Raw genomic sequence first — 24,000 nt, forward strand, 5'->3', positions numbered from 1 at the left:
TTGAATAAACAGTTCAGTTAAAAGATGTCCATAGTAGCAAGAATCTTAACATGAAAAAGCAGTCGACAGTTATGGTAATTATTATAAATATAGTTTTTTAAATAAACAAAATTAAACAGAAAGCTTTTGGGAGAATCAGCATGTATAGTACAGATTCTCAAAAGGTCTGTAGTGGTTTTATTTTTAAAAAAGAATATAAAAATTGATCGTGGCTTTCAAACAGGTCAGTGAATGAGATATATACAAAAAAAGTTTCAGCCTCATCCAATGCCGATGTAACCCATCTCAGAAAAATAAAACGGAGAGGAATTATTCAGACTTACGGCTTCTATTTCCTCGAAATGACCCAATTATCTTCCCCTGCAAATTGAAAACTTGAGCTATTTTAAACGACAGAATGGACAATAAATTTTCCCCAAGTAAGAACAGAAGTAGAACAAAGTTGCTTTATTCCTTTTTCCATCCCATTGGAAAAGATTCACTCCAGAATACGTAATGTGTTTTATCTTAGAAAGAATAATACTCTTAAATTGTTGCCCTTGAGGGCTACTGCACATACACAATTATGTACATCGAATGCAAATGGCAAATGGGAAAGAGTAAGAACGTTTTTTATATCTTTTTTCACCTCATTTACTGAGATTCATTTCCGAATACGTAATGTTTATGAATTGGCTTAGAATACTCGTCTTAAACTATTATCCTTGAAGAATACTATACTTTCATATTGAGAATATAATGTATTCTGAATTAAATATATTTCAACCGGTGGTGGTGTTAGATTTTAGACTAAACTCAGTCCTGGGTGTAGAAAAACAAACAGATTACAGTTTTTTAAATATAATAACTATATTTCCCCAACACGAAACGATAAACTAATGAAAAGCTTTTTCTAAAAACCTATCAATACGTTCATTGTAATTTCAGCTGAACGTGATTAAGGCTATAAGCCATAGTTTTTTTATGCTTGCAGTATCTAAAAATAACTCGTTCTAGACAAAGTCATTGTTTTTTTTTATTTGTTTACTTTTTATATTAACATCAAAATAACAAAAGATGGTGGCAAAGACAATACACGCATCATAGTTAAATATGAAAAGGTATTTGTAAATATAATTATTATGAAGAAAACACAAAGTTGTTCAAGAAAGTTTTAAAGACCCATCCACTTTAGATATATTGAGTTGTATGGGATCATGATACAAGTAATATCTTTGGATAATTACGTAAATTATTTGCATCTATACTAAATGAAGTTCTCTACGTCTTTCAAATTGTAGAGTAACTCCAAAATATCAATTGAACTATTTATTGAACCAATTATATTTAGTGAATTAATTAATATAAAATTTTATGATCATATTAAGATAGTGATACGTACAGTAATTAAGTCTATACTAAATGTATTAAATCCTTCTCCTTTAAATTGCAGATTGATTCTGAATAATTAATCATAAATTTTTCAGTCAATTGCATTTCACTGAATGAATTAATAATGGGTTTTATTAACGGAACATTAACATACGACAGCTTCGCAAACATAACTCACATAACACAAAAATAAATATATTATAAGACTATTGAAGTTTGTAGTTAGAGATTTTCCCCCCAGACAGGCAATTAACTCGGTGACTGTAGTTACTGGAACCGTTTCACGATTGAGTCCCCGGAAGCTCTTTTGACGACCAGGGATTACTGACTCCAGTTTTATGTTTTGTGTCGTATGATTATCTATTAACAGAGAGAGAGAGAGAGAGAGAGAGAGAGAGAGGATTCGGCTCAGAATAATGTTCTTTTCCAACAGACAAGAGAGAGAGACTCAGAATAATATGCTCTGCTAACAGAAAGAGAGAGAGAGAGAGAGAGAGAGAGAGAGAGAGAGAGAGAGAGAGAGAGAGAGAGAGAAGGATTCGGCTCAGAATAATGTTCTTAACTAACAGACAAGAGAGAGAGACTCAGAATAATATGCTCTGCTAACAGAAGAGAGTTACAAGGAGTTACTAGGATTAGGATGTCTCAAAGACTTGTTAGTCCATCCTAGGAGGCATCGCGTGCTCACTTATCTGTAGGAGCAGGTTTTACTGTGTGTTCACAGTGTCCTAATGATTTTGTCTAGCTCTCTTTTAAGCTCTTATACACTGTTGCTGTTAGAGAGAGAGAGAGAGAGAGAGAGAGAGAGAGAGAGAGAGAGAGAGAGAGAGAGAGAGAGAGAGAGAGAGAGAGAGAGGAATGCTACAGGTGACAGAAGCAGTCCCATTAATTAGAGGTAGTTGGAGAACAGTTCATTGCATTACATGACGTATAATTACGGTGCAATAAAGATCGTGACTCAGATTACATTGTAATTACACGCAAGCCCCACAAAGAATAGAAGATTATACTATCCTATAAGTAACAGGATGTTTAGTGACTTTCCTGTAGTCTCGTGTCTAATATTTCTGTAGATGCAAGATCTTTTAGATTTTAATCTGAGGAAAACTCTCTCTCTCTCTCTCTCTCTCTCTCTCTCTCTCTCTCTCTCTCTCTCTCTCTATCTGTGTGTGTGTGTGTTTTCATATAAGACATTACTGACCTTCATAAAAATCATCAGTTCTGTGAATCTTATTGACAAGGACTAAATGCTCTCTCTCTCTCTCTCTCTCTCTCTCTCTCTCTCTCTCTCTCTCTCTCTCTCTCTCAGAAATCTCTGAACCGCGATATAGATGGCCAATCTCGAACAACGTAAAGAAATCTTCTATAATTGAGTCCAAAGTATCAAGAGAAATTTGAGGCCAATTATTCGGAGCAGCTGCGTGACTGATCAAATCATTTAACTTGCGCCGCTTCGGATCATTGTCGGATATAGAGCGATAATTACGCAAAGAGTGAAATTATGATGGCAATAAAGGATTCTCTGTAACGCTAAGGGTCATTCTGGTTTATGGAATGAGCGATAAACATCTTTGAATTCATCGTTTTCATTCATGATTGTTTTCTTAGATTATTTGTGAGTCTTTCACTTGGTAAATGGTCAAGTTATTCCTGAATTGTATGATTTATATTTTTAGTATATATCTATAAATAAAGAAATGTGATCTATTAATAGACTTGTACCAGGTAATTCTTCATATACCAAATAGAAGGTATGACTTCCATCATCTGAGTTCCAGAGTCTTTGTTTATTTGGAATTCTTTTTCTGCCCCGCGTGGCATCGTTCCGCTTGGAAATGGCGGTGATTTTCTTTCAAGCAAATTTGCCCGAATATTTTTTCCTCGTCAGGCGCAGCGGGGAGAGTGACGAGGAAAGGAGGGTATGGGTGGGGTGGGGGGGGGGGGGGAGGACCAGATGTAACCCAAGTTATTTTGCTTTAATATTTGTGGCGTCTAATCAAGTTTCTTTCCTGTGATTTGATGTTGAAGAATTCTCTGCGTTTGACAAACACGAATAATCTCTCTCTCTCTCTCTCTCTCTCTCTCTCAGTATGATAAGTGCTACCTACCTTCAAAGGAGAATATTGTTGTTATCCTTACGGCAATAATCTTTCTGTTGCTAAATCAATATTTAAATGAGTATGTGAGAAGTTGGCCATAATTTTTGGTTTTCCAGGCGTCCTCAAGAAGCAAAGGAAACCTCTTATTCATAAGATTCTTTATAGCTTCTTATTACACCAAATACTTCCAATCAAACTCATCTCATTCCTACGTCTAACTGAAGTTGGTTCATTAAACTAATACTTTTACAAACGTCCCAGAGTATCCACGGCACACAGGGTACTATAACACCAGTTTTATCGCCTTCCAGATGAGTCTGTTTATGAGCTCCGGAAGTTTTAATCATGTTTTGATGCGCGCAGAGTTGCAGAGGATTAAACTTTGAAGGACGAGACTACATTACACTTATGTCTACTGTTCTTGAAACCACAAGGACCACAAAACTCTTTTCCTTACAATTTGGTTACTAGGTCAAACCAGGTCTTGAAAACACAAAGACCACGTGACACTCATGCCTAATGCATATATTAATCTCGACGGTAGCTTAAAGTACCAAACTTATATTCACCTAACATCACGACTATGTAACTTCCAATCACTTTATATCTATTCAGTAAAATACTGGGACCCCATGTGGCCTTATATTTCTGCAATTCAATCACGTTGATAGGGTGTACATTCATGGCGTTTGGAAACGAACGGCATTGGTGGATGAATTCCATTCGTAGCCGCTTCGTAAATGGATTTCCATACAGATTTCAAAATGGGTTCTGGTGTTTGTAGAGTGATCGCTCTCTTGATCTCAGGTGATTTTGCGAATGTGCTGGAATTTCAGTCTAGTCTGGTTGCCGGAGAGGATTTTACTGATTGGTTTTGTTATTGTTTTAAGAATAATAATTGATATCAGTACTCCTCTTCTTGAAATCGCAACAATGTGTACAGGTCTCTTTATACACTAACATCAATAGGTTTCAACTATATGTGTCCTTGCGTGATAACTTTATATTGATCAGAAAACGTAAATTTCTATTATTGGCAACGGTTATACTGTGGTGACATAAACTGTTATACTGTGGTGCAACTCTCTCTCTCTCTCTCTCTCTCTCTCTCTCTCTCTCTCTCTCCACCCACCTATGGATTTCGACAGAAATTAGAGAAATTAAGTAAAGAAAACCACACTTTCCCTTGTGCATCAAGATTTTCTATCTCAAAAAAAGAAGAAAGTCTAATTTAACTAAACATGAAACAACTTTCGTGGAAAAGCTCAGGGTTGATAAAGACGTTTTTCTTTGCCTAATGAGATCTTCCCTAAAAAGAGTCCATTTGCACATCGTTCAGCATTTAATTATCGTTATCACCTATTTGCATACGCATACACAGTGATTTTTTATTTAACTGCTCTCTCTCTCTCTCTCTCTCTCTCTCTCTCTCTCTCTCTCTCTCTCTTTTTATTCCCCTTTCTCTCTCTCTCTCTCTCTCTCTCTCTCTCTCTCTCTCTCTCTCTCTCTCTCTCGTCTTACAAGCTACCAAACGTAGAACATATTCACCCACTATTTCATCGAGGATATATGAATTCTCACAAACCTGAAATACTTCCTTTTCTCTCCTTTTGATTTTTTTTTTTTACTAACCCCTTTTCATAGCTTTTATTTTTCTACTTTTTCTTCTAAAAATGTTTTGTAGGATAGTTTTTCTGCATGGCTGGACTTCTAAGGCGTTTGTATGAACAGGCAAATCCCCGGAAGCAGAGCTGCATTTTTCCGATGTCCCTTTCAAGGGTCGTGTTGGGGAACTGAACACCGAGTACCATATTCTCATCTTTTAACTAAAAGGGAGAGAGAGAGAGAGAGAGGAGAGAGAGAGAGAGAGAGAGAGAGAGAGAGAACAGGGTGCAGGAATAAATGAATAAAGAATCTTAAAAGGTTACTCGTAGAGGATGTTCATAATCTTGCTTTTGCTCTCCTTTAGAATGTGAAGATTTCATAGTATGGTAAAATAATTAAAGGGCCATTAATATCTAACTTATTCACAAGGACTGTATGACATTAATATTACATATTTCTTTTTGTAAGTAACCAATTTTAAATTTTTTAATGTGCACGGGTGCTATAGAAAGATAGACAGGTTTATTTATATTCTTATATTTTTCATGCATATATAATCATATGAATAAACTTTTTAATTCTAATTATTTGTTTGCTGAATATGAATTTTTTTTATATCTAACCTTCATTCTAAAATAAAAATGAAATGCAAAGAAGGTTGAATATATATATATATATATATACATATATATATATATATATATATATATATATATATATATATATATATGTGCGTGTGTGTATGTGTGTGTGTGTGTGTATGTATATATATATATATATATATATATATATATATATATATATATATATATATATATATATATATAAACTACCACGACTTGATTTTACTGAGATGGGTATGTTAAGATATCAATGTGGACTTTCCAGAAAGGAAAAAGTTAGGAACGAACATGTTAGAGGCACTCTCAAAATAGCACCAGCTTTAAGGAAGGTGAGGGAAAGTAGACTCAGATGGTATGGACATATAAAGAGACGAGAGGAAGGCCTCCCAATAAGGAAGATGATGGAGATGGGACTACCGGGTGGGAGAAGGTTAGGTAGACCAAAATTGCGATGGATTGACTTTGTGAAAAGAGATATGAAGGAGTTGGGAATAAGCGAGGAGAATGCACTGGACCGACGGAAATGGAAGAATGTGTTGAGGAATCATTACAGCGACCCCAAATAGGGACAAACATGTAGAAAAAAGAAGAATAAGAAGAAACTACCACGACTTGGAGAGCCATTTCATATTCATGGTAACCATTCTGAAGGCCTAAATGGTAGGAATTAGCGCGTAGTAGCTACCTCGGCAGCGCTATTTACCCAGTTGATGAGAAGGATTACAAGCAAACACTAATGCGATATTCAGGTCACAGTAATACGCCCAGGGTTCAGGGGTCAGGCTTTCTATATCTCCACTTTAGTGGGAAATGTTACTAGTCCTCTCTCGTTTCCTCTGTGGCTCTTACGCATTCTGTTTACAAGCCTGGCCGCCGGGATAGGAGGAAATGTTTGCTCTTTTGTAGATTTTTTTTTTTAATTGGGTTGGGGTGGGGAAGGTTATTTTCCTGGCTGAAATTCAGGACAACTCGTTGAGTATACACCTGAGAAATGTGCATTAAATTTGCTTTTTCTCTCTCTATTGATAATTATAATAATTACTGAACGATTGTACTTTCATCAATATTCCTTGTAAAAACTTTTTAATGTGGGGAGGGGGGTTATTCTCTTTTCTGAAATCAAGGAAAACTCAATGAGTGGAAAACTCATAAGAATATACATAATTATAGTTGTTTTTTCTCTTCCCTCCTTTCAATATTGACAATAGGTAATAAGATCAATAACTAAATTGTATTTGGCATTGTTGCCATTGTTTTTTTTTTTTAAGTTTGCAGGGGTTTTTATTTTCATGCCTCAAATTCTGGTGAACCTCGGATGGAGTATAAAACCTGAAAACTGTGGTTCAAATTAAGAGCTGCTTTCTTTTTCTTTCTCTATTGTTAATTGTAGTGAGATAATTACTGAATAATTGTTTTGTCATTAGTATTCCTGATACAAAACCCATATTTTCTGATGGACTTACAGTGTTTAAATCTATTTTTGTTGACATTTGAAATGGGATTATTACAGAATAGTTGCATTTTGACAATTATTCCTAATACAGCATACATATTTCCAGTAGGCTAAAAGTATTTATCTATTTTTTAGATATTTGTAATGAGATAATAACGGCATAAATGAACGACTGAAGCAGAGGGTAAGTAATACGAAGATTAAAGAACAAAAACCAATTAATTGTTTACATCACAGAAGCGCTCACGTCGCGAATACTCTAAAAAAATTAAAAAAAGTAAATGCTATGAAACAAAATAATGAATATCTTCGGAGATTTAAATTCAAGAACTGATATTTAAATTCGGCGTACTCATGTCATTTAATTATTGTATTGGATGTTTGTGGTTTAAGCACAAGGATTTAGGCTGGTTTCGCCCTTAGAGCCTAAGTAAGGTGAAGGAAACTTTCTCTCGGTGCTACTGATTTATTCCACCTCAAAGACTCAGAGTTTGTCTTGCTATCCCTTATGCTGTATATATGATAGAAACACGCTTTCCTCTATCATGATATAATGCATACCTTTTTAATATGACAGGTTCTGCAGAGCAATTGAATAGAAATGCTAGCATATAGATTTAGTTATTTTTACCATATGATAATTGTTTTTAGGCTTAAGAGCTAATAGGTTTGTAATGCAACTTTTTTACAAAGAAAAAGTTTTGATATTGAGAACATGAACGAAAGAGAGAGTGTAATTATACAATAATAGATTTTAAAATATATGCGTGTTTTATATTGGACTTCATCTATTTCATGGTAATTAGTAATATGATTTTAGTTTGATCTTTCTTTATTCATCGGTATTTTTATTTTTTTCTTCCTCTATTTTCCATTATAGAAGCTGCATTGAATCTCAGTAACGGAGGACTGTAAACATACCTGATCCTCTGTGCACTTAATCCAGCGAGAGACTTTTAATTAAATGTTGAAGTTAGTTTATTACACAAACGAGGGTAAGCACTGTGCATTGTTTCCTTGATTACGTAAATGAGTAGTTTTCCGAATGGAGTATTATATTACAGCCAGAGGCAAAATAAATATAAAGGCCCTCATTGTCTGGAAGGTTTATTCATCTCTTAAGAAATTGAGAGGAATATAAATAAAAAGTTTGTTGTTAAACAGCTATGTAAATCTAACCGTTTGAGCTATAAGTAGGGATGCCATTACCTTCTTCAGAGCAATTCTCTGTTAACTCACAAGACTACCTTGGGTATGTAATATCTCGCGCTCAACAGTTATTTTCAAAACTTACTCAGAACAGTTTTTCCTGCCATTTCTTTTTATATAGTCTTAGCCACAGTAATCAATAATTATCTTTTAAAGTAATTGTTTTATATGTTTATTTTTTTATCACCTGGCATCGTCCATCAAAGTACATCTGTTCATATATCTTGTGTTTTGCTTTTAGCTATTCATTGGTAACTGTTAAGTCGAGTAGATAAATATTTTAATATCATACTAGCCCTTTAAGTTAAGTCAATAGTTTCTTCTGTATTGTCATTTGTATGAATCATTGTTTACCCTAACATATGATAGCCTACTTTACATATCATTCTCGAATATAGTTAGAAAAATTATTAAAGCATGAATGAGAGAATTCTCGCTTTGTACGAGGTTGAAAAAAGTGATTAAAAGGTACGAAACTTACCACAACGAACACTCAATAGTTTTGTCATTCATTCCTTTTCATGGAACTAATTCAAGCGCCCATTCGATTTAAGAAAAGATTTGCGATAAATGGAAAAATCATTATGTGTAGTTACAATTTAAATGCTCTCTGTGAAAGAGGATATAATCCGGGACTAGTGAATGATGACCCGAAATTTAATGAACGATGCAAATCCTGATCCACCGGTACACGGGCGAAACGGGATCCCCTCTTTAAAATGTGGAAGGGATTGCACTGTCAGAGGCCTTTCACGATATCTATTTGTTAGTTTTGAACGGGTGTTTTGAATGTCTCCGCTTTTAAATGTGTGATTGATTTCGGGGCTTAAATACCCGTCTGAAAACGAACAATTTTTTTTTTTTTTATGGAGGGGACTGTTTCTGTTGATCCATTTGTGATTAGGATTGCTGGCAAAAATAATTCCTTCTTTATTTTTCGATTAGAATCTGTAAATGAAAAAGCTGAGAACATTTGGTTACAAAATCGTATGGGTTACTTACCACTGTTGTAATGATAGTCATCTCAGGTAGAAATTAGAGGGAGCTATCTATTCATTCATTTATGTTTTATTTTTATGCACCCGTTTGTTTACCCCATACATAAGTGTGGAATAAACAGTATTACAAATACCTGCACTTTGTTACATTTATCTTTTCCTCTGTTCAATGTTCAGTTCTGAATGGCATGATGAATGATGAATGCCTGATGGATGAAACCGTGGCAATGAATTATGTCACATAACTACGACCCATAAGGGATGCTGATTTGTCTGTCAAGTTCCTCCAATGTTTTCAGGGTTTTTTATAAAAATGTCAACTGATATTTTACCTCTCGTTCCAATTATATTGGAGTAGTGACCGATTAAATCATAACAGATATTACCAACAATAATAATGAAGACACCTCTTACACCTCTTACATTACATAGATAGGGACAAATTTCCATCAGTACTTCCTTGGTCTACATTTTCCTTTAATTTGAAAAGAAATGCTTAAGCATAGAAACTTCTATCTACAAATTCCCATTTAAACAACATTGTTTTTTTTTTTATATCTCATTGGAATAACTAGACTGTCAATGGGTAGTATAAAGATTAATAATAAAAGAATCTAGTTGATAGTTTATATAATAATTCATTTGACTTGAGCAGCATTCACATTCTTGGCAACATTAAATGTCATTCTGCAACTCCTCATACAACCACTGGTATTCAGATATTACGACAATAACAAAACAGTATTTTTAAATCATTGCTTTTAACCTGAGAGAAGAGAGGAGGCTGGTGGCAAGACTTCAGATAGTTGAAATAATAACTGATTGTTCTTCAGCTACAATCAAGCTTCTTGGTAATATTAGATATAATTCTGAAATTCCTAATATATATACCTAATAATGCCTGAATATTACAATATTACCATAACAATGCTTTTAAAATCCTCGTTTCTAGCCTGAGAGAAGAGAGGAGGGTAGTGGCAAGACCTCTTCGATAATGGTCTCCTGACAAGGCAAGAAACGACTTCCACCTGTTGGGCCTTTGTGTCTCGTCAGTGTCAGGGAATCTTTCCTCCTTTTATGGAGATATTTTCCCCTTAGCGAACAATGTTTCTTTTTCTCTTAGTGGTATATTCTTGATACATCGAAATTTTGAGAGAGAGAGAGAGAGAGAGAGAGAGAGAGAGAGAGAGAGAGAGAGAGAGAGAGATGAAGGTTTTTTGCTCATTACTGCTCAATTAGGATGAAGGATTTAATTTCCTCTGATTGTTGCTAAGTGCATTTTAAATCTCACTTAATCTCTCAAGAGTGATTAATCTCCCACCTAACGATCCTGATGCCTGTTAGGGAAAGAAGGATGAATTATGGGAATGTTTTCTTGATAAGTTTCTTTTTACTATGTTGATGTTGTTACAAAGAAATACTCCAACTAACAGCCTGTAATTAACATGAATTTGACATGAATGAAATATCCGTAGATATTTTCATATCAGGAGAACGGTGAAATTTAACGAATTCAAATCTCGATTTCAGGATGATTCATTTTACAGATTTGCATTACATTTACGATCATCTGAAAACTAAAGTTTCTACGATTGTAAGGCTAATTAGATAAGCTTCAAATTGTTCACCACATTCCTAACATCACAGGTAATCATTAAAGGTTTTCCATTTGGTCTTAAAGAATAATAAAAAAGAATGACTTCAATAAAATTATAGTCACCAAATGAAAGTTTTTTTTTATTTTTTCAGGTCGATTTCTGGGTTAGGAAGACTTTTGAACCAAGTAAAAAAAAAAAAGGTGTAAATAAAATTGCGAAAAGCTGAAAGGGATGAAAAGTGGATACAGACACAAAAACATACGAAGGGGAGGAAACGAAAAAAGAATTAGTGAGGGAGGAAAATTCTCGAATGAAAGAGGAAATAATGTGAAATATGTTTTCAAATGTTTATTTACATTTCAAAGGGTCTTTGTGTTATCGTTTTTAAAATATTTAAGCAATGTTAACCTTTCGTGAATCTTTTTTTTTTTTTTTCATTTAGAGAAACAATTTAATTTCCCTTGCATGATTCACTGTTCAGGGAGAAGCGGCTCTTAAGTTGACCATTTCAGACGAATTTTATCTTAAATGAGCTGCAACGAATATTAATAATTTATGAGTCATTACAGATAAAAGTTTAATTAGAATGATACGTCAGTATAAAACAATAAAACTTATACTGAATACCAAATTCTGTATTAAACTTCATAATTTTATAACTAACTGCCGATTTCTTTCTCTCTGCTTTTGCCACATATCGAAGACCTCATGACGGCCAGTCAATGAAGCCCATCCATGGATTCACAGGCAAGTTATTAAATAAATACTACATTTTAGTTTCAGCTATTGCAGTTATCTAATTCAAACCTCTGCGAATGAATGACTAAAGCAGAGTTATTCAAAAACACCATGATAGGAAAGCATTAATCCATTTACAATACATTCAAATAATGACTAATAACAATTCATTACTTGCATAATGCTGATTTCTGACCATGATGCAATTAATTTTATACCGCATGAAAACATTAAACAGTATTTCGGTTTCATAGACAGAAACAGAGAAATGATTCAATTATTCACGAAGCTTTTGAAATAGCTGTTTGGGAAGGCCTTTCATCATGACAGAGAATTGTGCCTTTTTCAATAAAAGTTGGATGGGAATTATGAAATAAATCTATTCTCTCTCTCTCTCTCTCTCTCTCTCTCTCTCTCTCTCTCTCTCTCTCTCTCTCTCTCTCTCTCGCTCTCTCTCTCTCTCTCTCTCTGTCTGTGAACAGTAACTGGCCTTTTCATGCTGGGCAAAGCCAACCGTTGTAAATAAATGCACTATAACTGCTTCTGGAGTGACAACAAATTCGAGTCAATTAATCTAACAGCTGTGGAAGTAATCAAGTCATTTTACTGGCAAATGGTGGATTGTGTTCATATACTTAGCGTCAATTACGTGGAGTGATAATTGATGATCATAGACATCCCATAGTCCGTCGTTTCCATTCATTGTATCAAACAATTGTCCTGTCGCACACAGGATAGTGGTTATGCTATTTTCATATTGATAATGGACTTTTATGGCTCATAAATGTCATTAACAGTGCCAACTGTGTTCGCTTTTAGGCGTTGCTTAGTGATATATTTCCTAATTTATTGTTCTTTGGTTGATGTGGTGGGAAGCGGTTTATGCCCGATGGGTTTTATGCAACATTTGAATATATTCAACGATTAAATGCAAATGAACTTCACAGAAACGAAACCTAATATTTTCCTCTGATAATCTCTCACAAATATAAAGATAAGAAAAATAACAATTATGATAAATAAAAGAAAAATGTTTTTAGAGGATTCCTTATAGCACAACAAATAAACTGTTAACATCAGAAACAAAGTATTTCAAGATTTCCTAATCGATCAAGCAAAAATTAGGTGTTGTTCACCAAGTGACAATTGATGAACTTGAGAAGCCAGTAACACAAGTCAAGATATTTAGAAAGCCATCGGTCTACACTGTAAATCCGCTTTGGCCATTTAATGCATAAGTAAACTTAGTCAACCAGTGTTTACAACCTTTTTGGAGCGATAGAGATAGATAGATAAATGGGCAGGTAGGTATGTAGAGAGAGAGAGAGAGAGAGAGAGAGAGAGAGAGAGAGAGAGAGAGAGAGAGAGAGAGAGAGAGAGAGAGAACATGGTGTATTGACTATACATTGAAAATGTTTATAAATGACATACTTTCCAATAATAGTTTGCATTTAGTAGAATTACTTTCGTTGTTATTTCGCATTGATATTCTTTGTTTAACATTTCCTTCTGTACAGGTAATATTCATTATTTCAGACGTAATATTACTTGATATAAAAGCAGCATTGTAAATAATTTCTAAAAGTAACAGGTCTGATGGAACCAAATAAGATTATTTCCATTCTATTTGTGGAAAGAAATTTGACATTTCAAGTTGAAAATATCCAGTGCTTCTCACATATTCACGGGAACGAACAAATTAAAAAAGGCAAATTATTTAACTTGTTAACAGGAATAAAATTAAAACTCCTGGACGGAAGATGAAAGCGAAATGTAAATTTTAACTAATCCTCTTTTCCTATCAGGACAGGCAAACGTTGTTGCATAATCTAAACGTTTCTTAATTGCAGACTGAAGGAGTCAACGATTTCCGAGGTGGGTTTAATGAAGAGTGAATTCCTTCATTTGGAGAGACATTCCCACCGGACGTCTCTTAAGAAACTCAATTTAAATCTAAATATAAATTTATTCATTTTCTTCAGCGTCGCTTTCAATTCTCGTTTAAACGTCCTCACTTGGGAAACTAAGTTTGATGTTTATTTAATTACTTTTTATTTCATTAGTCTCTTATTCTGATTGTATCTGTAAGGATATCTACATCTTATATCATTGTTAGTATCTGAAAGCGCTAACATCTGAATGAACATCTTCATCTGAATTTCAGGCCCTGATATACCAGTTTCTTAATTTATTTTGTATTTTCTAGTAACTTTCTAGTTTTTTTCAGTAACATTCCCCTGAATGAAATTACCTTAAGTAATGAGTAAATTTGCAATAGAAATGTGATTGTAATGAATACGTTCTCTTGCAAAACTACCTTTTTCTTTTATGAACATGCCATAAACTAATGTCATGTCGTATTAATTCTTATTAAGTATCGAATATTTGAATAATTAATTCAAAATTGTTAGATATTTTGACGTTCTTGATGGTACCTGAAGCGTATTTGTAATAACAAATAAGACACTATATCAATTGGCAATATTGCTCATTCAGATATCGGCGTCGGTTGATCATTTAGTTTTATTTCCTTCATCAAAGGATGATATTGCAAGAACACTATTTATCCAGTGTTTAAATTCTTGTTATTGACGAGGAAAAATGGAAAAGTGTAAAGTGGAAAATCCAAATACCTTTTGGAGCCTGAAGAGCAAAAGAATTTAAATGGATTAAAGTTTAAGCCTCGGCTGACTTTCTCCAGGATTATCTTTGAACCCTGAAGACAACGAAAGATAAAATTCCACGGATTTTTCAAGGTAAGAAAACGCTTCTCAGTTTTATAATTAAATTTCATACCTAATGAAACAATTTTTTTTATCATAAAGAAGTTGACGATTAAGTAGTTTTTAAGTTTCTTCATTATCATTTAGTACAGAAAAATATTATTTTGATTTGATGAAAGATATTAAATTCATCGTATGACAGTCTTATGTTTAAATCTCAGAACCAGTGCGAAGAGTGGATTTCAGGATGAAACATGGAAACACCTGATCAATCTAATGATTTAAGGCTCCTCCCACTCAACCTGAGAACCTCCTTCCCCTTGTGTTCACCCTGCATATTTGATGGCTTCATCCGGTTCGATTCAGGATGCAGGTAAGCTAATAACACGCCTTGGAAATGAGGAGAATCGTAGATCAGATTATTATCATAGACGTAACTTGTCTGTTCTATAAACCGGTAAGCCTTTCCGCCTAACAGAAAATTAACATGCAAATATGTTCTTTAAATGTTATACATTATATACTTTATTTTTTTCTTAAGTTTTCCCTTTATTTATAACCATATCGTTCAATTATCTAGCTTTTTTAGTCAAAGCATCCCTATATTTTATCTTTAATATAAGAAAATAGGCAGAATTTATTGAGGTCATAGCAAATGTAATTAAATTTTCATATTCTTGTCAATTTTCACTTACTGGTATTACTACATGAATTAAATCCCCTTGAAATATACGTGAACTATTTATTTATCTTTATATACAAAAGAATGACGCCTATAGTATAAAAAGATAAAACCAATTATACTACGCATTTCCTCTGCATTCAATTTCAAAGTCTGTCCCAGGAACCTGGTCACAGCAATTAGGATCCTGAACACCGAGAATGCCAATAGCCTCAACCCACATTTCCAGGCAGCTGGACACGACTGAGTTTCCGGGAACTTTCTTTAACGACCCAAACCTCTTCGAGCTCGATTCTGAAGTTTCAATAGGGAGGAGGAAAAGAGGATGTAACTAAGAGGGACAATTAGAGATTGAAGAGTCTACTTCATTTCTTGCATACGGTAATTGTATTGGTTCGTTTTCGTTAAAATTGCTTTATAATTGAAAGTAAGTGTTCTGTAATATAAACATCTTGGTAATATAAAAGTAACTAATGTAAAAATGAAAATAAAAATAATAGTAATAAAAATATAAAAAAAATTTAAATTATTAATAAAAGCAATAAAATAACAGAAAAATAATGATAATAATACTAATAAGCGAATGTCCGGCATTGCACAGAACCAGTACAAAAGAGGTATGATTCTGTGGCAAAAGCCCTCCACTGGAGCCTATGCAAGAAACACCAGCAACCTTGCAGTAATAAGTGATACGAGTTCCAACCTGAAGGAGTGATAGAAAACGATCAGGCGAAGATCCTTTGGGGCTATGGTATCAGAACAGATACGTTCAAATAGACCAGAAGTGACGTTGATTGACAAAATCAAGGAGAAAGTATCACTCATTGATGTTGCATTACCATGGGACACCAGAGTAAATGAGAAAGAATGTGAAGAAGTGGATAATTATCAAGACCTGAAAATAGAAATAAGAAGGATATAGGATATGCCAGTGGAAATTGTGCCCCTAATCATTGGGACACTAGGCATGATCCCAAAATCCCTGAAAAGGAATCTGGAAAAATGAGATGATGAGGTAGCTCCAGGACTCATGCAGAAGAGTTTGTTGCTGGAAACTGCGCACATAGTGAGAAAAGTGATGGACTCCTGAGGAGGCAGGATGCAACCCGGAACCCCACACTATAAAACCACCCAGTCGAGTAGGATGAATGCGATAAAAAAAATAATAATAATACTAACAACAACAATAATAGAAATATCAAAGGAATATTTGATTATACAACTGTATTTGCAAACGACTTCTGAAACGTTAACTTGAAGATGGAGAATGATAGTTTTGAAACCTATAGCTTTAATACATTACTATTCAAGTCTCATTAAGCAGCTCATATCATCTAAGTGTACATTTCACCCTTGGGTAGCTTTGTGAAAAAAAAATCGAATAAATAATAAACATTTTTCTTATTTTGAATAATTATTTTATTAGGGAAAACTTATTTTCACTCTTTATTTACTATTGTTTTAACTGAGCTACGAAAAAAAAGTCACATGAAAATTCCATTTACTTCTCTGTTAGGGTTTGGAGAAATAAGTTAATTAAGATTGTTACTAACCTCTCTCTCTCTCTCTCTCTCTCTCTCTCTCTCTCTCTCTCTCTCTCTCTCTCTCTCTCTTCCACATCGAGGAACAACAGCCTCCCACACAACGAACATCAAACAACGCGAATAAAATTCCCATAATTGACTCCTGAGTGAGAAGAACTTTGTGGCCAATTAATTCCAACAGCTGTGAGACTAATCAACTCCTTTTACTGGCAATGCAGTGTTGGATTATGTAGATCTATAAAGTAGATATTTTAGCAAATATGAAATTTATTGTCAATAAAAGTTATAGTGTGTTTTCAAACCATTTGTTTTTTCATAGGTATGAGGATGATACTGTCCTTATATTTAAGCAACTTTGAAGCGTGGTAATGTCTTGTGAATATTTTAATCCTCGTCACCCTAAAATCTATTTTACCCGTGAAACATAACATACCAATAAATTTTCATTCTAAGGTGTTCACATACGTAATTAGAGGCACATTTGAAACTTCCATTGACAAGAAGAGTACATTTACTGGCCAGAGATTAAATTACACCAGTGTTTCTCCTACGTTATATAAACTTAATAAAATGTGTAATATGATAAACATATTTACAATGTTTCGAATTTAAAGTTTTTCGTAAAGTACTGGTTTTCCTCTACAATCATTTTACTGATAAGCTAACCCCATATTCATATTTTACAAAATTAGGAAAACATTTTGGCCAAGATCGATGTACTTTGTTATCAAAGATATAAAGTACATTCAATCACCTTACCTTGGTCATAGTAGGTAGCTATATGTTCGAAGAAATGTTACGAGAAATACGAAGACAGTTTTCCTCAAATTAGGTTCCATTTATTTTGCTAACCTTTATACTGTTAGATCACTATTGAGACAGAAACCTAGTTTTCCCGTTTTCATGTGCCTTTTATTAATTTGTAATACGTGGGATCCAGTTCTCTCAAGCTGGCTCAGACTCACAATTTCGGAACACACGAGCACTGAGGTCTTTATTACGGTTAAAACCAAGTTTCCTCTTTCAAAACCACCCTTTGCAACCATAACAGAGCACACTTCAGCACAAGACCATCCGTTCACTGACCTTGGTTTTTTAAAGCACTGTCTCTGATCAAACATAGTACGTATACCTCCTAAATTCAGTCACTGTTTAGAAAGGAGATGAAACCGGAACTGCACAAGAACTCGTCCGGTATACAGTTCACAACAGGTCAACAGGCAATTTACTTTGGGCTTGCTGATTTTATTTTCATTTTCTCTTCTTTTTTATTTTTTTTATTTTATGTTGTTTCTTGAGTCTGTACTCTCTATTATTTCTATATTCTATCAACTTATTTTAATCTTGAGTTCTATTTGTTCGATAAGTTTTGTATATTTTTAAATGTTTGACCCATGCTGTTCAGGCTTTAGCAACTCATAATATTGCAATTTTAACGATTTTTATGTAGTCATTCATTTTCAGCCACGAAAACTTGGATAATAAAATTTTATATCATGCCTTGATAATATTACTAACTATGAAATTGATAATTGTTATTACTATATGCATATTTTGAATTAAAACATATAATTACTAGAAGCTATTTAGTACTGTCCTCATTTAAGACGTGGGAAGTAGGTCATTCTATCACCTGACGGCGAACGCGTGTTTAGCTGATGGGAAAGAGAGCGCTGACCATTTTTGGAAATGGAAGGTCCATGCGGTGTTTCTGAATGACTGACTCTTCGCAAAGAGAGAAGGTGCCTACAATAGTCTTTGGTACTTAGCAAACCATTATAATAATACATTTTCTATATTTTAAAATTTCAATGCCTATCTTCAGTTATTTTATTTCATATACAATGGCTAACAGGAATAACAAACAAATAAACTTTTGTTTAAGACAAGATTTTAGCTGTGTGGTAAATACTAGGCTAAGAATCGAGGTATTTAAAAGTCAATGAATTTGGGAAGTTAAAATACTAGAAAGCAATCAAGAATTACCTTCTAGTACTAATAACTTGTAGAATTCATTGACTTCTACACCTGAAGATTCTGTTCTGAAACACAAAATAATTTATTTGCTGTACTTTCATTTTTTGTTTCTTTTCTTTTTTAATATAATTTTTAATAATTCTGTTTATTATTTTTTGTTTTAACTGGTACTTCTACAAAAGACATGTGATAGAGATCAGGATGCTATTAATCCACGTATCAAAAATAAGGCAACAAGCAACAGTCTGTGATATGAAATATTGGAAACCCTACAAGTCTGATGGTTGTCAATACTAATGATTAAACAGTGATGTATTAGAAATAGATTTATAAAACAAATCGACGATTTATGAGCATACGAGTATATCCCGCCCCCTCTACGACATTTACGATGAAAATATTGAAATTGATTTAACCAACTGCACAAAGTAATATCAAGTCAATTAAAATTTCTTCTCAAAACTTGGGTTAAAACTCTCTCTCTCTCTCTCTCTCTCTCTCTCTCTCTCTCTCTCTCTCTCTCTCTCTCTCTCTTCAGAAAACCACTATAATATTCGGTTCAGCATCACGGAGCATGAAATGATTCTCACCATTTTAATCATAGTGAAGTTTTGAGGTTGTCGTAGGTCGGGAAATGGGTTCCGCTTCACACCCTTCCCTTATTAACTAATTTATTCCTGACTATCCTCACAAAGCTTCCTCGTATTTCAATACGTGACGTGTTAGGAGAATTATCCTAGAGTTTTAATTATGCTTGTTACTTAAAATGTACTACAACGACAGCACTTTTCTCAACCTAAGCTATTCGTTCTTGCTTGCGAACCTTGGTAGGCTGCTACAGCAAAGTGTGACATTTTCTAGCATCAGGTTTAATACTGCTCTCTTTCCTATGAGTTTTATCTTGGCTACAACTGAAATGTGGAACAGTTTACCCAGTACAGTTGTGGAATCCTCCGATATCAAATATTTAAGAGAGGAGTAAGCTCATTCCTGCTCTCTGACGTCTACTGAATTTCAGGCGCATCGGTTTTGTTTCCTATATCCTCTTAATTTTTTTATTTATTTATGTATTTGGTTACTTATTTATTTATTACCCTTACGTTTAACTTCTCTCTCTCTCTCTCTCTCTCTCTCTCTCTCTCTCTCTCTCTCTCTCTCAATTTTTTTTAGTCCTTAATTATATCTTAAATTCGATTGTTGTTTTACAGAAAGCTCTCTCTCTCTCTCTCTCTCTCTCTCTCTCTCTCTCTCTCTCTCTCTCTCTCTCTCAATTTTTTTCAGTCCTTAATTATACCTTAAATTCGATTGTTGTTTTACAGAAAGCCCCCACCCCCCCCCCCCCGCCCCCCCCCCCTCTCTCTCTCTCTCTCTCTCTCTCTCTCCAACTCTGTCTCTTTAATCTCACGAGCTGAGCAATTTTGAGAGAAATTAAGGAAAGTGGGACAAAAGTTCACCTTCCCCTGTTGTAGGAAGACCTTTCCTCCAAAAATGACTAATTTAATTGAACATTAAACACCAGTTTCCTGGAAATGACGTTCAGATACTAACGAATTTTCCCTTTGCCCTAATGAGTTATTTCTCGCCTAAAGAGCTAATATACATTTCGTTCAACATTCAAAGTATCATTATTATCACTTTGGTTGTATTTTATTGTTTTTTACGCAACTAAGAAGTTAAGAATTCAGAGATAACTTGTAACGAGAGGTATAATGATTTCCACTATAGTTAAATTCAGTGGATCCGAGGCTTGCCATCCAATTTTTAATATAAGGAAATTCTACAGAAGTTATCTTAAGGTGCTAAATCTACGCGAGTGTGTGCGCGCGAGTATGTGTAACTTTAGAAGAAAAATACGTTTTGTGTCATTGTTGAAACAGAGAATCACCTAATATAACATTGTGAGAAAGAAATTAGGGTGAGCACATATGTTCTAGCATCTAAAAGCGGCATTAATCTTTAATAAAAAAGTAAATAAGTTAAACTCTTTTAGGAATATTCAGTATATTTTATATCTTAAACCCCTTTTATTTATTTTATTTGAATAGTGCTCCTTTATTAAGATAAAGGCTTACTACGTTATAGTAGTGAATAAGGGCTCTTGGAATATCTCATATCTTCTTTTATATCCTGGTAGCAAGCCAAACCCAAAGTGTGTTCAAACTTTAGTGTTTTCTTCTTTTATTGTTGCATTCATAAAATGTCTTGTAAAGCAACAATGGTCCTGTGGGTAGGGATTATAACAAGGGAAATAACAAGACTTTCAACTTTAAATATAAAATCATTACCAGGGAACGAAAGCAATATGAGGGCACATGTAACCAGAAAAACAAGTGAACAAGCAATCTGAGTGTGCATATAAAATTCTTCTTCAAGGCAAATATACTTCTTAGGCATCCTTAAGTAGATTGTCAACTTGATTGCATTGTAATATGTGACGCTAATGCTGTTCAGTATCCTAAAGGTATCTCTAAATAAAAGAAGAAATTATTGGTATCTGCATATAATTTTACGTACACATGAAAATTATTTAATTAACAAAGCAAGTGTAGAACAGATAATAGTTAAATAAACTTTTCCAAAACTTTATAAAGATAATCTTTGCATTTAAAAGAGGTTATTTGACAACATAAAGATGAAATTTATGAATAATGTATTTCCAATATAACTCCATTCTATTTGAATTTCTTCAAACAATTCCGAGATAGACAGATTTCTGATTTGTGTTCCCTGTTCACATAAACCTTGTCTTCCCCTAAGGAGGGTGAAAACATCGTCCATATACTTTAAAGAATGACTAAATTATACTCTTTCCCTGAACTGTTTTTGCATGAAATGATGCTATCAAACAAACTGCGCTTTAGCAGCTTTCAGAATACAAAGATTCATGTTTGTCAGACATCTTCCCTAGAGATTTTTAATTTGTTGTTGCATTTGAGTCATTTTCATTTCCTTTGGTTTGGGATGGCATATTTGTACAAAAATTAGTCTGGTGTAATAGATGTATGAAAAAGTTTATTAATTAATAACAACTCTCTCTCTATACACAAACACACAAACACGCACACACACACACACACAAACACACACACACACACACACACATATATATATATATATATATATATATATATATATATATATATATATATATATATATATATATCCCTATCTTCAAAGCTTCAACACAACCCCAGAGCTTTGCACGTCAGCTAAACATCCACAACATAAAAGAAATCAAAGTCCAGAATTCGAGAGAAGCAAATCCTAGCCTTTGCTGAGGCAAATATACCTCCATTGATAAGAAGCAGCCAAGCATTAATGAAGAAAAAAGAGGAAAACGACCAGGAAAATTGCGAGAGAGATATCGTCGTTTCGCAACCTCTTGCTTTCCATAGGTGGACGTTGAAGGAAATAATTCGAAAATAGAAAATAAGAGTTTCTCTTTCACCTTCTCTTCATCTGCCGATATTTCGGACAAAATTCTTCTGTTTCTGTCTCTTGGTTCTACAATCATATATTTTTTTCTCACAACTCTCATTCCCCCCCCAACCCCCTCCCCGTCATATCTTGATAACATATCCTATGAGCTACTGGTATTTCGCTCATATTTGTTCACATTCTCTCAGTAATCTATTTTTAACCATATATTCTTCTCAATAATTTTACTTTGCATTTAAAGCTATTTGTTTATTAATGATTTAATCTATTTTTTCTTCTCTAATAACAAATCTCTTTTCTGTATTTTTATTACCGTCTGATACTTCTTTCAAATGAACACAAGATTCTTAATTTTATGTCAGTAGCACCTGTTGGCTTCTTTCATACGAATAAAGTTAATCTACCGGAAAATTAATAATAATAATAATAATAATAATAATAATAATAATAATAATAAAATAAAAAGTAATTATAATAATAATAATAAATAATAATAATAATAATAATAATAATAATAATAAAGTAATGTAATAATAATAATAATAATAATAATAATAATAATAATAATAATAATAATAATAATAATAATAATAATAATAATAATAATAATAATAATATTAATAATCAATAATAATAATAATAATAATAATCTCTATGACGTCAATTATTTCTATCGTCAATTTTGATTTGATTTATATTCAGAAGGGAGCGTTGGCGGAAGGGAAGTTTAGGCCATACCTGTCCCCTGTACATCATTATTGTTCTATAAAGATGACCTCCTATCTCCCTAGTGACCAAAAAGCTGAAAGATCTGAAGAGTTCAATTTCTGATACTCGAACATTACTCGAGGTTCAAGATCCCTATTCAGGAATATTGCTGAGGTCAACCAGAGTATCCACCCACAGGGTCAAGCCACCTAGAAAACGAGCTTCCGAGAGGGAATGGAAAAGAGACGAAGACGATTTTGGAAAAAAATAAAAATTAATTTGTGTGTGGTATGGTAATCCTAGAGTAGTCTGAAGGAGGTTTACTGATGAAGAGAAGTGAATGTAATTGCTAGAGCTACAGAAAAAAATTATTAAATACAAAAAAAAAAAAAAATTACGAATAAGTAAGTAAACAGGACGTACGTATTATATAAAGGATGTGAATCTAAACAAAGAATTAAAATAGATCGAGCATTAAAACGTTCCAGGAGATCCAGGTCAATATGACTAGAACTAGGGGAAGAGTAGTTCAATGCGACATGTCATTACTGAACTGAAATAATAAGGTTCCACATCGAATGCAACAGGTAAACGATAGATTAGCATCCGGATAGCTCCCACCTGGAAGGGAGGTATGATTAATATCCTGATGGGGCGATTACTGAATCATAGTAAAGGCCACTTAACGCGGGATAAGATACTGACAAAGCCAGTGTTACTGCGATTATTAATCAAGTTAGTCAACTGAGCTGCCAGATGATCGATATCCGAGGTCATGTTTCTCTTGGGGATTATTGTTGTTGGCACCTGCGGTCACATTCCATAGTGTGAGAAGATGAGAGGTGATCCTTATTTTGATCAACGAGAAAATGTCTATTTTTATGAATAATATACAAATCAAAATTTCTTGATAATCGTTGATTTCGATGAAATTTAAAACTTTAAGTCAATATTAAACTGGGAAAGGTCATGGTGAAAACTGTTAAAATCGGGACCATTGGTTGGCGAAGATGGGATGTGAGAAGGGGTTGAAGTGTCAAAATAATCGAAACCACGGATATTAATGTCTAATCATAGTTTTCGAGGTTACTGAGATGCATAATGACACTCCTAATGTCCTTTAAGTCCAGGTTCAACTCTGATAGGAAGCCGGAAGGTGGGGGCGGGTTGGCGTTGGCGTGTGAGAAGGGGCGGGAAGGAAGTGACATGTAAAATTAACCGAAAACTACTATGG

The sequence above is a fragment of the Macrobrachium nipponense genome, chromosome 1 (assembly GCF_015104395.2).
Source record: "Macrobrachium nipponense isolate FS-2020 chromosome 1, ASM1510439v2, whole genome shotgun sequence".
In the NCBI taxonomy this organism is placed as follows: Eukaryota; Metazoa; Arthropoda; class Malacostraca; order Decapoda; family Palaemonidae; genus Macrobrachium; species Macrobrachium nipponense.